At 45.5% G+C, this 15,483-nt stretch overlaps 1 protein-coding gene across 1 annotated transcript in view; it reads right to left on the bottom strand.

Moving 5' to 3' along the window:
- The window catches only part of LOC125095514 (translation initiation factor IF-2-like), a 64,089-nt gene that overhangs the window by 40,064 nt on the left and 8,542 nt on the right, over nt 1-15,483 (bottom strand). The gene's annotated exons all lie outside the window — the stretch shown is intronic.

Genomic DNA, 15,483 nt, shown 5'->3' with positions numbered 1-15,483 from the left:
CCATCTCTTCCCTGTGCAAATCTTTGTTCCAGGAAAACTAGTTACTCAACATTCTCTTCCCACCTCCCTGCTTCCTTAGTGGCAGTCACTCCGTCTAGAATGCCCCTTTCACCAACACATGGTCTGGCAGTTCTGACAATCCAGGATCAACTCAAATGCTACCTCCTCCATGATGTTTCTCTCCTGTGAACTTTCTCTACTCTGACAGAGGTTCTTTGAAGATAGAAGCTACATCTCACACAACAGGAATAATAGACCTCTAGCTTATTCCCCCTCATTCCCGAGTATCAAGTTGTTGCAGGGAAATGACTACCCAGCCAGGGACCACATTGGCCAATCTCTGACATCCGGGTGTGCCCAAGGGACTTGTTCTTACAGGTGGATGCAAGTGGCAGTGACAAGTGTCACTTATGGGCTGGGCGTCTTAAGAAGTGTGCATGCCTTCTTTACTCTTCGAATGCTTAGGCAGCTTGAACCAAGATTCTGATGTCCGAGAAGATGGCAAGAACTCAAGACAAAAGGAGCCCAAATCCCTGGATCAGGAGGAAGAGAGTTGCCTGATGACCTAGGACAGCATCACTGAGCTGCTGAGTGGGCATGAAATTAAGTTCCATTGGGTTAAGCCACTGAAATCTGATGTTTTCTTTCTTATAGAGCTAGACCCATTTCCTGCCTAATATAGCTTGGTATTCTTTCAGTGTTTGGCTCATTCCATTTTATAAAGCAGGTGGTCCAAAAGTATTTGTTAAAACAAAGGGAAAATTCAGAGACAAACACAAAGAAAGATAAATCAGGTTATACTATTAGAACATAGTTGGAGATATCTGATGACACTAAAATGTTCTTTTAACCCTAACTTCTTAAAAAATATTTCTTGCTCAAGTCATTTGTCTTACATTATAAGTACTTACACATTGAGATCAGTTGTCACTTTGTTCTTGGCAAAGAGAAAATAGGATGTTTTGTGAATTGACGGTCATTCCAGTTGAATGTGGGTGCCAAGTTTCCTCTGGTTATATGAGCCAGATGGCATAACTGTGAACAAATAATGGTGAAATGAAAGATAATCCTTTTTGATTGTCAGATTCTTGGGTCAGATTTTCTAATACGATGTAACTAGTGGATAGGGGCCCTTGGCCAATAACACTTCCATTCACCCTCCAATTAGACTTACATTATAAAATGATGATGCTATTATTGGTGGTGTTTTCTTAGGTTGTGCTCAGTCATACAAAAGGGAGATATCTCTTAGCTCCAAGCTCCAAATTTCATCAAATCAAAACAAGCATGGGTCATCAGCCCTCCAAATCAAACATCAGGCTGATTCAATATGACTGGGTATTTGGTAGATATTGCATTAAAAACCTCAAGAGTGTAAAGCTTGAAGAGTAAGAAGAAGATGACAAGGTAACCAGAAATGTGCTATGTCTGGTCTTTCCCTCCACATTCCTAGCACTTAATCAAGGGTGAGATCTTTATCTCACCATGTGGATTCAAGTGTAGTCCAGTGTCCCCTCATACAGCCTGAAGAACTCCCTCGAGTATTTCTTGCAGGATAGGTCAACTACTGACAAATTCTTTCAGGTTTTGTTTATATTTGTTTATTTGAATAACTTTCAATGACACATTTTACAAAAAGATTTATCCATTCATTTTAGAGAGAGAGAGAGAGAGTGTGTGTGTGTGAAATGGGGGTGGGGGGAGGTGTGGGAAGAAGGGTGGAGGGAGAGGGAGGGAGAATCTTCAGCAGACTCCCCATGAGCACAGAACCCGACAGAGGGGTCAGTCCCACCACTCTGAGATCATGACCTGAGCCAAAATCAAGTTGGACACTCAACCAGCTGAACCACCCAAGCACTCCTCAATGATGTATTTTTGATGGATAGTTTGCTGGATGAACAATTCTGCTTTTGTTTCAGCACTTTGAATAGATCATCCCCCTCATGGCTGGCCTCCACAGTTTCCGGTGAGAACAGTCAACTGTTTATATACTAACGATCAATTATACATGACACTGGATTTCTCTCTTGCTGTTTTCAAGATTCTCCCCCCATCTCTGGCTTTAGGCAGTTGGACAGTCCGTCTATGGTATATTTCAGCATGCCTCTCTTTGGGTTGATTGAGTTTGTTGAGTTTCTAGGATGTGCAGATTAATCTTTTCCATCAAATTTGGGGAATTTTGGCCATTATTTCTTCAAGTATTCTTGCTGCCTCTTTTTCTCTGGTCTTCTTACAGACTCCCAATATGCATTAGTTGGTTAATTTCCATTTCCTTATTAAATTTTTTTATGCAGGCATAAGTACTCCTATAGATTTATTCCTACAGATAAAATCGCTAGGTTATGACAGTGACATTACAAGTTTTGATAAATATGGCTAATTGCCTTCTCAAATGTTTATAACAGGCCTCATACTCACAGAGCAAGCCCATTTCTCTTAGGTGCTTTTTATTGATTATGTTGGAGATTCTTTTTAAATATTGGATGAGGTAACCTATTTTCAGTTGGGCCATAGTTCCTGAGAGGAGTCTTACTGCCTCTCAGAATCTTCCAACGATGTTGTTACCTGCTCTGTTAGCATCTCCTAGAATTACCCTCAGAAAATATTCATGAAGTAGGAAGAAATGATGGGCACATTTCCCAACGCTTTTTTGTTCTATTCTGTTTTGTTTCTCACTAAAGAGAAGTCTGTTCATTCTAAATTACCTCTGTCTCAAATGATAGGGTCAACTGTGACCCTTCTCTGGGCACTCAAGACTGTGGGGAGACATACAATGTCTGTTTTGTTAACTGTTTTTTTCCACTCAAACTACCTGATGTGAACATTTTCCAATGTTGTCATCGTCTTATTATTATTTTTAAGCTTATTTATGTAAGTGAGCTCTACACCTAGGGTGGGACTCAAACTCACGACCCCGAGATCAAGAGTGGCAGCTCTTCCAACTGATTGAGCCAGGCGTCCCTCCAGTGTCTTCTTCGATACAATTTATAATGGCTGCATAGGAATTAGTAACTGCAGAACAACAATAACAACACTGATTTTGGTCGTGCTGTTTCTATTTTTCCCTGTTATAAATAACACTGAAATGATTATTAATAATCTTTAGGCGAGCAGAAGCTTATTTTATTTTTTGTTGTGTGGCAGCCCCTAGCATAGAATCTGCCTCGAAAAAGACTCCAGTAAGTGTGTGTAGAATGAATAAGTGATTGAATAACAAACTTTAAAAGGTATTTAAACCTTTAATTCTAAATTTGATTATTTTCTTCAAAAAATACCCAGAGAGGAAATTGATGGGTAGGCAGATGTGTATGTTTTTTAAACTCTTGGTCAGAATTTTCAAATTGCCTACAGAAAGTTTTTGCCAATTTACACACCCACTGGGTGTATATGGGAACGCCTGCTTCTCCACCCCAGCCAAATACTGTCTTGTTGAAATCTATGTAATTGATGGTCAGAGAATAGGGTATTCTTACTATTTTTAATGTACATTTCTTGTAGGGCAAATGATATTGAAATTTTTATGTATCTTTTACTATTTGCTCCTTTGACCAGCAGAACTCATTGGTTTGGGGAGAGCTGGTCTCTCGGACTCTTGGGGACCATAGCCTGGGGCTACTCAGGGAATGAAAGGGCTGTCTTGTGACTCATATGACACCTGCTTCTTAGGCAATTTCTCAGGGTGTCATCTTTATTGGCAAAAAAGAGAAGCAAGGAGAGTCCAGTGTACCTTGCTCCTGGCAGTTTGCCTCTCCCTGCGCCGTGACCCAGGCAATTTGGGTTTATCTTTTGGATTTTAGGAATTTAGCAGCGGGCTTTGGTCACACTTCCACTGATACTCACCTTCCCCTAGGCAGAGAGTTTCCAAGCTTTTTTGTTTTTGCCCCCATGCTGGCAAACCATTTCCAAGCATGTCTTTCTAGGTTACATCTATTAACTAATAAAATCTATGCATGTAGTATAAATTTTAATGTATTAAGTACATATAAATCCATTACATGAAACTCAAAATTTTAAAGATTTCATTTATTTACTTGAGAGAGCACACACGTGCAAAAGCTCACGTGCAGGGGCGGAGGGGGGCACAGGGAGAGGGAGAGAGAATTCCGAACTGACCTCCCACTGAGCCCGAGGCTGGGATCTCGACCCTGCGATCATGACTTGAGCTGAAATCAAGAGTCAGACGCTTAACTGATGGAGCCACCCAGGAGCCCCTGAAAGCCAAAATTTTAAAGGGTGACATTAAAAACATACATAGCTGGCAGCTCCATTCCTTCCTGCTGCTCAGTGATGCTGCCTTTTGGACTCTGCATGTTGGGAGTCCCCGCTCTAGGGTAGCTGCATGAAAGCGGGTTGTCTCCCGTCTGAGCAGGTGGGCTGTTGACACATTTCTTAGGGAGCCAGACCTCCACCACCTCCACCACAGCCAGTGGGCTGTATAAACCAGCACTTTCTATGGGTGCTGTTGAAGGGCAGCTGACACCGGGACAGGCTGTTCAGCAAAACGCAGGCTGCGTCCTCCAATGCACACCTTGTGTGAGGACTGGGAACCTTTCTCACTCTGCTTGCTCTCCGCTCTCTCACCATCTGTGGCTAATCTGCTTGTTCAAAGATGGCCTTGACATTTGAGTAAAGCAGGTGAAGCAGGATCCTGGTCAGGTCCCACCCTTGGCTGTTTCCGTAGATTTTGCGTCACAGTGACCCAAGTGAGTCAAGTATTTGGTTCACACCATATTGTGTCAACATGTAAGGTCTCTGGACAGAGAAACACACAAAATAACGTAAAATCTAACTGACGTAACGAAAGACACGACACACAAAAGTTACGGCGGGGATGTCTTAACGGTAAAATTTACCACCGAGTGCTTTCAAGGAAATACCTTTCCCTAAAGAGAGAAGAAAACTTCTCAAAGAGATTTAAAAACTTTGACAAGGAGAGAATGAGAAACCTCCGGAGCAGGACTTGCTGATGCCACTCCAGAGGGTCAGCTGTATTTGAAAGGGCAAGTGTCTCTGGAGCCAGACAACTAGGTTTTTTGTTTTAAAGATTTTATTCATTTATTTGAGAGAGAGAAAGAGAGAACAAGCACAAGTAGGGTGAGCAGCAGAGGGAGAAGGAGAAGCAGACTCCCGCTGAGCAGGGAGCCTGACACGGGGCTCGACCTCAGGACTTTGGGACCATGACCTGAGCCCAAGGCTCAGCTTAATGGACGCCAGGCGCCCCAGACAACTGGATTTGAACTAGCTTTGGATCCCAAGCCTGCTGTGGGCTAGCAGTGTAACCTCTGACACTGCGATCTTCAGTATACAGAGGGGAGAAAAATAATCCTTTTAACTTAGCAACATCAAGAGGGTCAAACGAGAATGCTTACCAACCATCCTGCCTATGGTAGTTGCTCAATAAATATGTGTTTATTCCTTCTCATGCTCTTTGGGCAATGGGGATTTCTTTCATGCCGGTTTATGCCCTGATTTCAGAGTTGGCCTCTTTTTTCTCTTAGCATTCATGATGTAGATAATTTCTCAGAGTTGCCTTAGCTACCTAAAAAATGCCTTCAATATGAAACTTCTATTTTAGAAGTTTATGCTCCATTTGATCGTTTCTAAGTCTGAAATGCAACCAAATGATAACTCTGATAAAGTCAGTGGGTATAGCCTCAGGTGCTTCCATAATATGATTGGTACCAGAACTGTTTTTGGCTTCATGAGCTGCTTTTTTTCTTTGTTTAATTATAGGCAACTCCAGTGTTCCACGAATTCACATATACAGCAAAATGCGCACTCACACCCACTGGAAAAAACCTGTCTTAGGAGAAGGCTTCTCCATCCGGCTCTCTGCTCAGCTTTTCTTTGCTCCTTATTCAGTTCTGTAAATACAGGTTTATATTTAGCCCTTTTTTGATTTCCCATATGCTCCTTCTAAAAACATTCCCTATTAAGGGATTTTCACTAGTTGATCTCGTGGAGAACTACTGAGTGAACACGACCCCAGGCAGGCATGACCAAGGTGTGTGTGTCGGTGGCATCACAACTAAACCAGGAGGGAAGGAAGCCCCTCCAACACAGTTGTGCCTGGCGGCACCCCATCTTTTCTGCAAAACTTGCTGCTAATGGACCAGGAGGGTTTAACACGGTGGGTGTGGAGGCCAAATTCATGCCCCTTTTGCCATCTCTGCTCTGTGGGGAGTGGGCAGCCTGAGGATGGGAAAGGTCAGGTCACGGCCTCACAGACCAGAGGTAACCAGCTTACTGGTTGGGAGAAGCCAGGATGCCAACTGGTCCAGGGACAGGGCAGGCTGGAGTGCCTGCCTAGCTTGGGCCAGGTCTCTGACTGCAGACCAGCAGTTCTCCGAAGGAGCTGTTCCTGTTCTCGGGAAACAACTTACACGTGGCCCAAAAGGACAGGCAAGGAGAGGGGAAGGGTTTCAGAGCTGGTGAGCCTGGCCCTGGGATCCCTCTACCAGCCACCTCGAATCAGTCATTCGGGGTCCCAGTTTCCTCATCTGTAAAGGAGTTCATGTTACGTGCTTTGCATGGTAGTGAATGTGTGTGGCACTCATTAGTGCTCACTGAACAAGACTATGCCTCAGTGGCCGGCCCCGGACTCTGCTGTTCACCCATCTATGCCAGGTCTCACTCTTGCTTTCCTGAATTTAGCTCCTGTGTCATAAAATACATCTTGGGTTGCCCTTTAGTGCTTTGTCTTTTTGTTCTGTTGCTTTTGTTTTTCACGCTTTTCATTCCGGTTGATTTACCCCAGTAGAGAGTGAGTTCTGCTTCTTTTTTTCTAGAAATTTGGTTTCCATGGTTGCTAAAGGTCACTACATCTACTGACCTTGAGCTAAGGACCCGGGTGATTTCACTGTACGCCTGGGAGAGCATGGGTGTTCTTTGCTCGGCTTGCTAAAGAATTAACCTTCTTCCAGCCTTCACCAGCCCCAGTGGCTCCAAGCGCCTGGTGCTCCTTCCCCTCCCTGGGAGTTCCCACGACTATCACGCCAGGCCTCTGTGCCCTTTGACACACTTTGGGAAGCCTGAAGTCCTGACATGCGGCCGTTCTGTGCTCCTTCTTCTGAGAGCACGCCTGCACCCGGAACCCACACTCTCCTGCTCCTCTGCTGTAGGAAGGACTGGGCGGCCTACCCTGAACCACAATCCCCGAAACCCTGCTGGCTAAACCAGCGTGGTTTTACCCGCAGCTGGAAGCCATGCCTTCCAACCTCTTCTCTCTCTGTAAACAGAGATCTTTTTTGCCTTCAGCTTTATGCACTGTCTTACTTCTCAGCTTGTTTAGAACCCAGAGAAGAACAGGAGAGATTCTATTTCTTGGGGTTCCAAGACCCCATTGGTACTGTCAATGAATGAAGCTGGCTAGGAGAAAGGCAGTAGAGGGGAATGTGGGACACTGAGGAGAAGGTGCGGTCCAGAGGGTAGAGCCAGCTCGTTGCTATCTTGTGGGCATTCGGACCCACTGTGGCCAGATAGTTCAAACCTTTTTTTTTTTTTTTTTTTTTTAAAGATTTCACCTATTTATTTCAGAGAGAAAGAAAGAGAGAGAGTATGAGAGGAGAAAGGGCAGAGGGAGAAGCAGACTCCCTGCTGAGCAGGGAGCCCGATGTGGGACTTGATCCCAGGACTCCAGGATCATGACCTGAGCAGTCACCTAACCAACTGAGCCACCCAGGTGCCCAGATATTTCAAACTTTTATAGAAAACCAGAGATCTTGGTTTCTATCTGCTACTTCCCTACTCCTCAATGTTGACAGTGAAACTAAAAAACAAAACCCTGTGGTGTGGGATGAACAAAACACACTGCCAGTCTGAGCCAGCCGCCTGCACCCGGTCCTGGACCCCCAGGGTGCCATCCTCCTGGTCCCTGGTGCAGGTAATTCTAATTCCATCATCCAGCTGGAAAAATGTCCTTAGATTTCATCAGGATACTCAGGCCCCGTGTCTTCCGGGGAGGGGCACTGTTGTAAGGTTGTGAGTTAGTTTGGAATTGCAAGCTAGCATTTTTATTTGATAATACACCATTCTCCTTTTGATGCCACGTGAAATGCATCCACTTTGAGAGTCACACACGAATTAATAAGCACAGGCAAAGGACAGGCAAATGGTTCCATCCCTTTCCTTGGAATCATCAAAAGATAAAGAGTCCACCATGCCTTATCCAAGGAGGCACCATACCTGTGGGTACCACCGAACCCCAGGTTGAGAAAACACACACAGAAGATGACAACCTCTACAAACTCTTGATCATTGACTCAGAAGTATCTAAGAAGTGGAATTTGAACTTAAAACCCTGGAAGTAAGGCAGGCAATTGTTGGGTAGGATAGTTCTCAACTGTAACTTTCATTCCATCCGTTGTCAGGTATTTCCTCCGCCCAGGTCTCTGAAAACCGCCCCTGTGATGGCCGTGCCCACCAGGAGGCAATTCTGGAAACACCTCCCCCAGGTGCAGCTTCTATTGTGTTGTTGAAGGAGAACGTGGGGACTCCTGGGCCCCCGCTGCTGGGAACAGGCACTATTTCCCCGGCAAAATGAAAAACCCCAGGGGCACCTGGGTGGCTCAGTGGGTTAAGCCTCTGCCTTCGGCTCAGATCTTGATCCCAGGGTCCTGGGATGGAGCCCCACATCAGGCTCTCTGCTCAGTAGGGAGCCTGCTTCCCTTCCTCTCTCTCTGCCTGCCTCTCTGCCTACCTGTAATCTGTGTCTGTCAAATAAATAAATAAAAATCTTAAAAAAAAAAAAAGAATAATATGACTGTAACTTTAAAAAAAAAAAAAAAGAAAAACCCCAGTGTCGCCACTGAGGTTGCTCATGCCCTCCGTGTACACCGGCTGCAGCTCTCCTCTTCCCGGTGCCAGGGAGGGCCTGTGAGCACTCGGACAGGGAGAAGCTGCAGAACTTAGGACTGTAGTTATGCCGGGACTCTCTCTACAAGCTTATGTTTCAGTGGCACCAACTGAAGCTTTATTCCTTCTGCAGTCTTGCATAGCGTGAGGCCTGCACCTCTTTGACTCTGTGACTCCCACCCAGGGGCCCGGATAGAAGACGCAGAGATGCCTCCCCAACAGGCTGCGCGTTGTTTGTGGGGTTTGGGGACTGCAAAGGTCTTAGTATCCCTGGGACTTACTCTCCACACTTATCTCTTGCCACTTCCCCCTTGTTTGGGGCCAGGCGGGTCTCTGGAAAGTTTCTGGCGTCTGCCTGGGGGCTTTTGCGTTTTCTAGTTCCCTGCTGGGAAGGCCTCCCTGCCCCCACCTTTAGGTAGCTCCTTTCTTAAAATCTTTTAATTTTTGAAGGTTCTATTCTTCTAAGTTTCCATTTAAATGTCACCCCGTTCGCGTCCTCCCCTCCCCTGTGTGTTAGTGAAGAGGCCAGGCTACCAGGCAGGAGGGTGTCAACTGAAACCCCCTCCGCCGTTTGCCACCACAAAGGCTTACTTCTTGCTCACGTCACATTCCAGGGACTCAGAAATCCAGTTCCTCTAGTTTGTCCGCTGCTGAGGGTGTGAGATCCAAGAGAGGGCTCTCAGGCAGGGGCTATATGGCCCAGAACCAAGCACAAGGCCCCAGGTTCCCTGGGAGGGGGCTGGGAAAGTCCTCTTCCCTTACAGAGATTATTCCAGTTAATGCTCGCAGCAAGCCTCTGAGGTCCGTAGGAGCGGCCTGTTCATTTTCCAGATGGGAAGCTGAGGTTAAGACGCTAAGTGTTAAGGCCACAAGGCTTACGTGGCGGTGCTGGGATTAGAACCCAGAGTCCTCTCAGAGCACGTACTCTGTACTGCCCATATTGCTTCCATGTTAAAGACAACAAGAAGATTGATAACGTATCAACTATATATTTCATTCAGTGTTAGCAAAGCCGAGTCTTACAAGTATGCTTGTTCCTTTTCCTTGAATAGTCATAGTTTAGACAAAAAATACAGTTTTGCTATGAAGGCATGGGAACCACCTAGGCAAATGGTTCTCAAAGTCTGTCCTGGAGCTCCTGGGGAACACTGAGACCTACCTAGGGAATCCACAAGACCAGAACTCTTTTCATAATAATACTAAGATGTTTGTCATTTGTCTTTTTCGCTCTCATTCTCTCACGAGTGTACTATGGAGTTTTCCAGAAGCTCCCTACATATGATGATGTCATTGCTGTGATGCCAATATGTAATAGAAGTATGATTGTTACTTGAAAATGAATTAACAGGGGCGCCTGGGTGGCTCAGTGGGTTAAAGCCTCTGCCTTCGGCTCAGGTCATGATCCCAGAGTCCTGGGATCGAGTCCCGCATCGGGCTCTCTGCTTGGCAGGAAGCCTGCTTCCTCCTCTCTCTCTCTGCCTGACTCTCTGCCTACTTGTGATCTCTGTCTGTCAAATAAATAAATAAATTCTTAAAAAAAAAAAAAAAAAGAAAATGAATTAACAAATGATTGTTTTAGGTTTTAACTTCTTAAAATTTCTAATATGGTATGTATCAATAGATAAAACCCACACAAACAAAAGTTCTTTGGGGTCCTCGGTAATTTTACAGTGTAAAGGATCCTGAGACCAGGATGTCTGGGTGGCTGAGTAGGCCAAGCCTCTGCCTTCAGCTCAGGTCATGATCCCAGGGTCCTGGGACTGAGTCTTGCATTGGGTTCCTTGCTCAGTGGGGAGACTGCTTCTCCCTCTGCCTGCCCTCCCCCCTGCATTGTGCTCTCTCTCTGATAAATAAATAAAATCTTAAAAAAACACCAATCCTGAGACCATAAAATTTGAGAAGTGCTATTGGGTTAGAAGTTCAAGGCAATGTGTTTTCTGATAACACTTTAAACTCTAGTGTATAGCAATTAGGAGTCTCAGTTTAAAAAATATATTTTAAAAATGCCTATGTCTCAATTTCTATGTCTTTAAAATGAGGTTATAGCACAACTATAATACTAATCTCTATTACAACATTAAATTTTAATATAAGCTAAAAACATTAACCATAGTAGCTTGGATGAGAACTAAGTAGTCTAAAGAAAAACTAAGAGAGGAGCATTAACAATAAATCAAAAGAAATTTCCTCAACTTTCTGTTCCTTTTCTCACCTCCATTCTTTCTCAAGAATAGTAGGAAAATGGGTCCAATTTGCTTTTAGCACAACATTCCGTCCATGAATTCTTCTACTTTTTGGAGATCAGTAGTCTAATCAATTTGCCTTGGCCCACATTAACGAAAATAGTCACTACAGATGAAATTTCATGGTAACAAAATTCATCTTAACTGCATACTGTGTAAAGAAACGGCTCCTGAGTGTGGATGACGGCTTGGTGTGTTTTCTCATGCTGCTGTCACTATGGTAAATTTCAATTTAAAGAAACCAAGTAGCCACTCTCTCCCGTTCACTGCAGTGGTATGCGATGCCCCAAGCACTTGGTCTTTATAATCCATTTTACCTTCAAAGGGTTAGCCATGTGGGCAGCACATTCACTGCGACAGAATACAATGTCTGATAACTTGATATTATAATCCCGGTTACTTTAATAGGAGGTAAGCTGTGCGAGCACAGAGTAGCCCATTTACAAGATGACAGATAAGACCTTCATAAGTGCACAATGATGTTTGATTTAAGGCTTAATAACAGTGGATTTATTTAAAGTGTTCTCATATTTGCAGATTTTAAGATTCTAAATAAGAAATGAAAAAGTGAAGAATAGATGATCTTATTAAGAGATTACTATGTGCAGGTGTTATGGTGTTACATGTGGTAACTGACATGTGTTAACTCACTGCCCACCTCCTCCTCCAAACAGTCCAAAGATGTGGGCATTATTACTATTATTCTACTTTTCCCACACTCAAACACTGTCCTATACCATTTTCCACTATAAAATTGTGAATTTTAGTTATTTTCTTTTTAAAAAATTTATTGAGAGAGAGAGAGAGAGAGAGAAAGCACAAGTGAGAGCATGAGCAGGGGAGAGGGTCAGAGGGAGAGGTAGACTCCTCACTGAGCAGGGAGCCTGACATGGGGCTTAATCCCAGGACCCCAGGAGTATGACCTAAGCTGAAGGCAGACACTTAACTGACTGAGCACCCCAGGTGTCCCTAAAAAAGGTATTTTCATTTAAATTTTGCCCTCATTTATTTGTTTCTTGCTGCTTTGGCTGCTATAATGGGTTGAATTGTGTCTTCTCAAAAGATACACTGAAGTCTTAACATCTAGCACCCATGAATGCGACTTTATTTGGAAAGGGTTCTTTGCAGATGTAATCAAATAAAGATGAGGTCTTCCTGGATTAGGATGGGCCTTCCGTCCACTGACTGGTGTCCTTATGACGAGGGGGAGATTTGGAGACAAAGACACCCAGGGAGAAGACTGCCACATGAAGATGGAGGCAGAGACAGGGGTAAGGCTGCCACCAGACAAGGAAGGCCAGGGGCCACCAGAAGATGGAAGAGGCAAGGAAGGATTCTTTCCTTAGAGCCTTTGGAGAAGTTATGGTCCAGCCAACACCTTGGTTTCAGACCCTTAGCCTCCTGAACTAGGAGAAAATATTTCTGTTTTCTATAAGCCAGCCAGTCTGTGGTACTTTGTTACGGCAGCTCTTGGCAACTAACACACCAACTTCATGGGCTGGAGGCCCAGCTGGACGCCCAAGAGCGAGGCCTCCATGACAGCACTCCTGTGCCTGGCACCGCACAGATGCCCACTGGACAGATCCCCATCAAACCAATGGATGACAGGACCAAATTGAACTGACAATGGGGTCTGGGTCCAAAGACTATTTTGAAGGCCTAGTTTTGTAGTGAGAGATCATGGAGCATCTTCAACAAAAATGAGATACTGCCAGATATTTGAATTATCTTCTGGAACAAGGCAGGATATAAAGAAAAAATTAGGTCTTTGAACTGGATGCCATGAACTTGTAGGCAATGGGGAGCCACTGAAATGCAACTCTAAAGACGGTGTGCAGGCCAAGTGACGGCGGCGGGCTATCAGCCGGAGAGGCAGCGGGGTCCTGTGGCAAGACAGGCCCCAGGAGGACACTCTAGTTACTGCAACCGCCTGGGCTTATATGGACAGCGATTGAACAGAAATTTTAAGTGGGCACTGAAAGGCAGGAAGGTCACCACCCTGCTAGGCAGGAAGAAGCTGGGACCACAGTGAAGGAACTGGTAACAACCAGGATTTGGTGAGTGCTCACTGCAGGTCAGGCACTGTGGTCAGCCCTGAGCATGAGGGGACTTCCTCCTCACATCAAGGTGGCAGCCTCGGCCTTGTGGGAAGATCCTCCTTTTGCAGAGCAGGAGAATGAGGCCCAGAGATGCTAATTCACTTTTACGGACTTCCCCTCCTCTGGGGCACACAGCAAGCCTTGAGTGAGGTGGGCATTATCATCAACCCCGTTTACAGGTAAGAAAATGGAAACCAGGAGAGTGGCAGTACCTTGCCTAAGGCTGCATGATTAGGCACTAGCGAGAGGAGAGTTAGCATTCAAGTCCCGGCAACTCTAACCACCCCCCCCATCCCCAACTCTTGCACTGCACAGCGAGGGAGCTGGTACCTTTTTTTATTTTTCGTTGACTCTGCACTGAACGCTGAGCCTAATGCAGGGCTTGATTCCATGACCCTGAGATCATGACCTGAGCCCAAACCAAGAGTCTGATGCTCCCTCGATAGAGCCACCAAGGTGTCCCGGAGGTGGTACATTTGGTATGGGGGGGGGGCACCTCTTTAGCTTAGAATGGGCAGAAAGATGTCACCAGAGATCAGGCTTCCTTTCCACCAACATTTATCACGGTCTGGGCTAACTCAGGTCATCTGTTGACCACAAGTGTGGAGAGGAGTCAGACTTTTGTTTTTCAAACACATGTTCATCTGTTAGGATCATATTTGTAATTTGGCAAATAGGACAGTAAGCTAGCTACCTCTGAGTTATATGCCAGGGACTTATAGAATGTTTGTATTCTGTGTACTTCTTCCTAAAAACAACGGAAAACACAGCACTCGTTAGGACTCCCATAATTCTCGAGGTGTGCATCGGGCACTCAAGCCAGCTTAAGCAAGAAAAGGAAATGTATTCTCAAGTTATGCTGATGTCCCGTAGGCTCTGAGAAGCCAGGTGCAGCCAGGAAAGGCTGTGGCCGGGGAGCCCCCCGCTGCTCCCCGCGACCAGCCTCTCCATACATATACTATCCAAACCGAGGATGCCCTGCACTGGTGTGCTTTATATCTCCTTTATTCAAGGGACCAGCCCATACTGAACGTGTCAGGAGTGTTTGGCTCCTGCAGGGGACAAAGAAAGCCCTTCAACCTGGCGTAAGTGAATGGGGAATTTCGCAGCTCAAATAATTCAAACTTCTCAGTCAGCTGGATCCAGGTGGTCACAGGGCACCCTAAGCAGCAGACTCTCCCTCCTCTAGCACCACTGCCGGCTCCACTCCCGGCTGGCTCAGCCCTCGTGGGACCAGATGACCAAAAGGAACTCTAGACTTCTACCCTTTGCCAACACTCTGCTTTTCTGAGAGTCTCAGCCAGTCTTGGGAAGGCCTGCAAGTAAGCGCAGCCTTGGTCACGTGCCTGCTTCTGGACCACCCGTGGGCAGATAGAAGGAAATGCTCACTGCCAGGTCTGGAGCCAGGGCCAAGGCTGGCTTTCCCCCAAACACATAAGAGCAAATGGTACATGAAGTCGACTGTCGGGTACAATTTTAGGTGGTTAGATAAGTTAAATCGTTTTAACCTTATCTTCTTTGTTTGCTAATTTAATCAGCATATTGTCCCCTTTTGTAGGTGGGGAAATTGAGGCACAGATGAATGTGTCTCAGCTAAGGCCACACAGCTGTAACCTTCAAGAGCTGGGATTTGACCTAAACTGTCAGGCCGCAAAAGCTGGGCTCTTGACAGCTAGCACAAGGGATCTGCCACCAGCAAAATGCGACACGGATGCTGGGCTAATAACAATAAGAACAGCTGTCCAACAGCCACTCTGAGTTTTCACTCTGTGGAGAGAATTACGGATCCAGCCTGGGTGGGGTACCCACCATGACCCAGGGTGGGATCATGTTGTTCCAAGATGGCTGCTTCTACAGTCCATGACCTAGTACATGCACTAGCTCCAAAACATAGGAGTGACAAAAGGATAAGCACCCTTCCACCATTATTCTCTGGGGAGGGGGTTGGGGAAAGGCAATTAATCATGTGGATAAAAATAAAAAGCTATCAGCCATAGGCCTCTGGGTGGACTTACTTATATTTTAACTCTTCCTAAGTTCTGCTTTCCTGCAAGAGGCTGCGTGGGCATGAAGAGTTCAGTGATGCACAGAGAAGTTCAACAGGGCACCATGAAGATGCAGAGGGAACCTGCTGGGCTGGGGAGATGCCCGAGCACATTCCCTCATTAGTTAGCAAGCTCCCCTTGCTATTAGGAAAAAGCCTATCATTTTTGGATTGCTACATTATGGTTGAACTGTACTTTGAGATGTGGGTAATGCAAAAATGGGATCTATTTTTTTGCATACCT

This window comes from Lutra lutra, chromosome 3 (assembly GCF_902655055.1).
Source record: "Lutra lutra chromosome 3, mLutLut1.2, whole genome shotgun sequence".
Lineage (NCBI taxonomy): Eukaryota > Metazoa > Chordata > Mammalia > Carnivora > Mustelidae > Lutra > Lutra lutra.
Note: the sequence above shows the minus strand (reverse complement) of the source record. Positions and strands in the feature narration are given on the sequence as shown.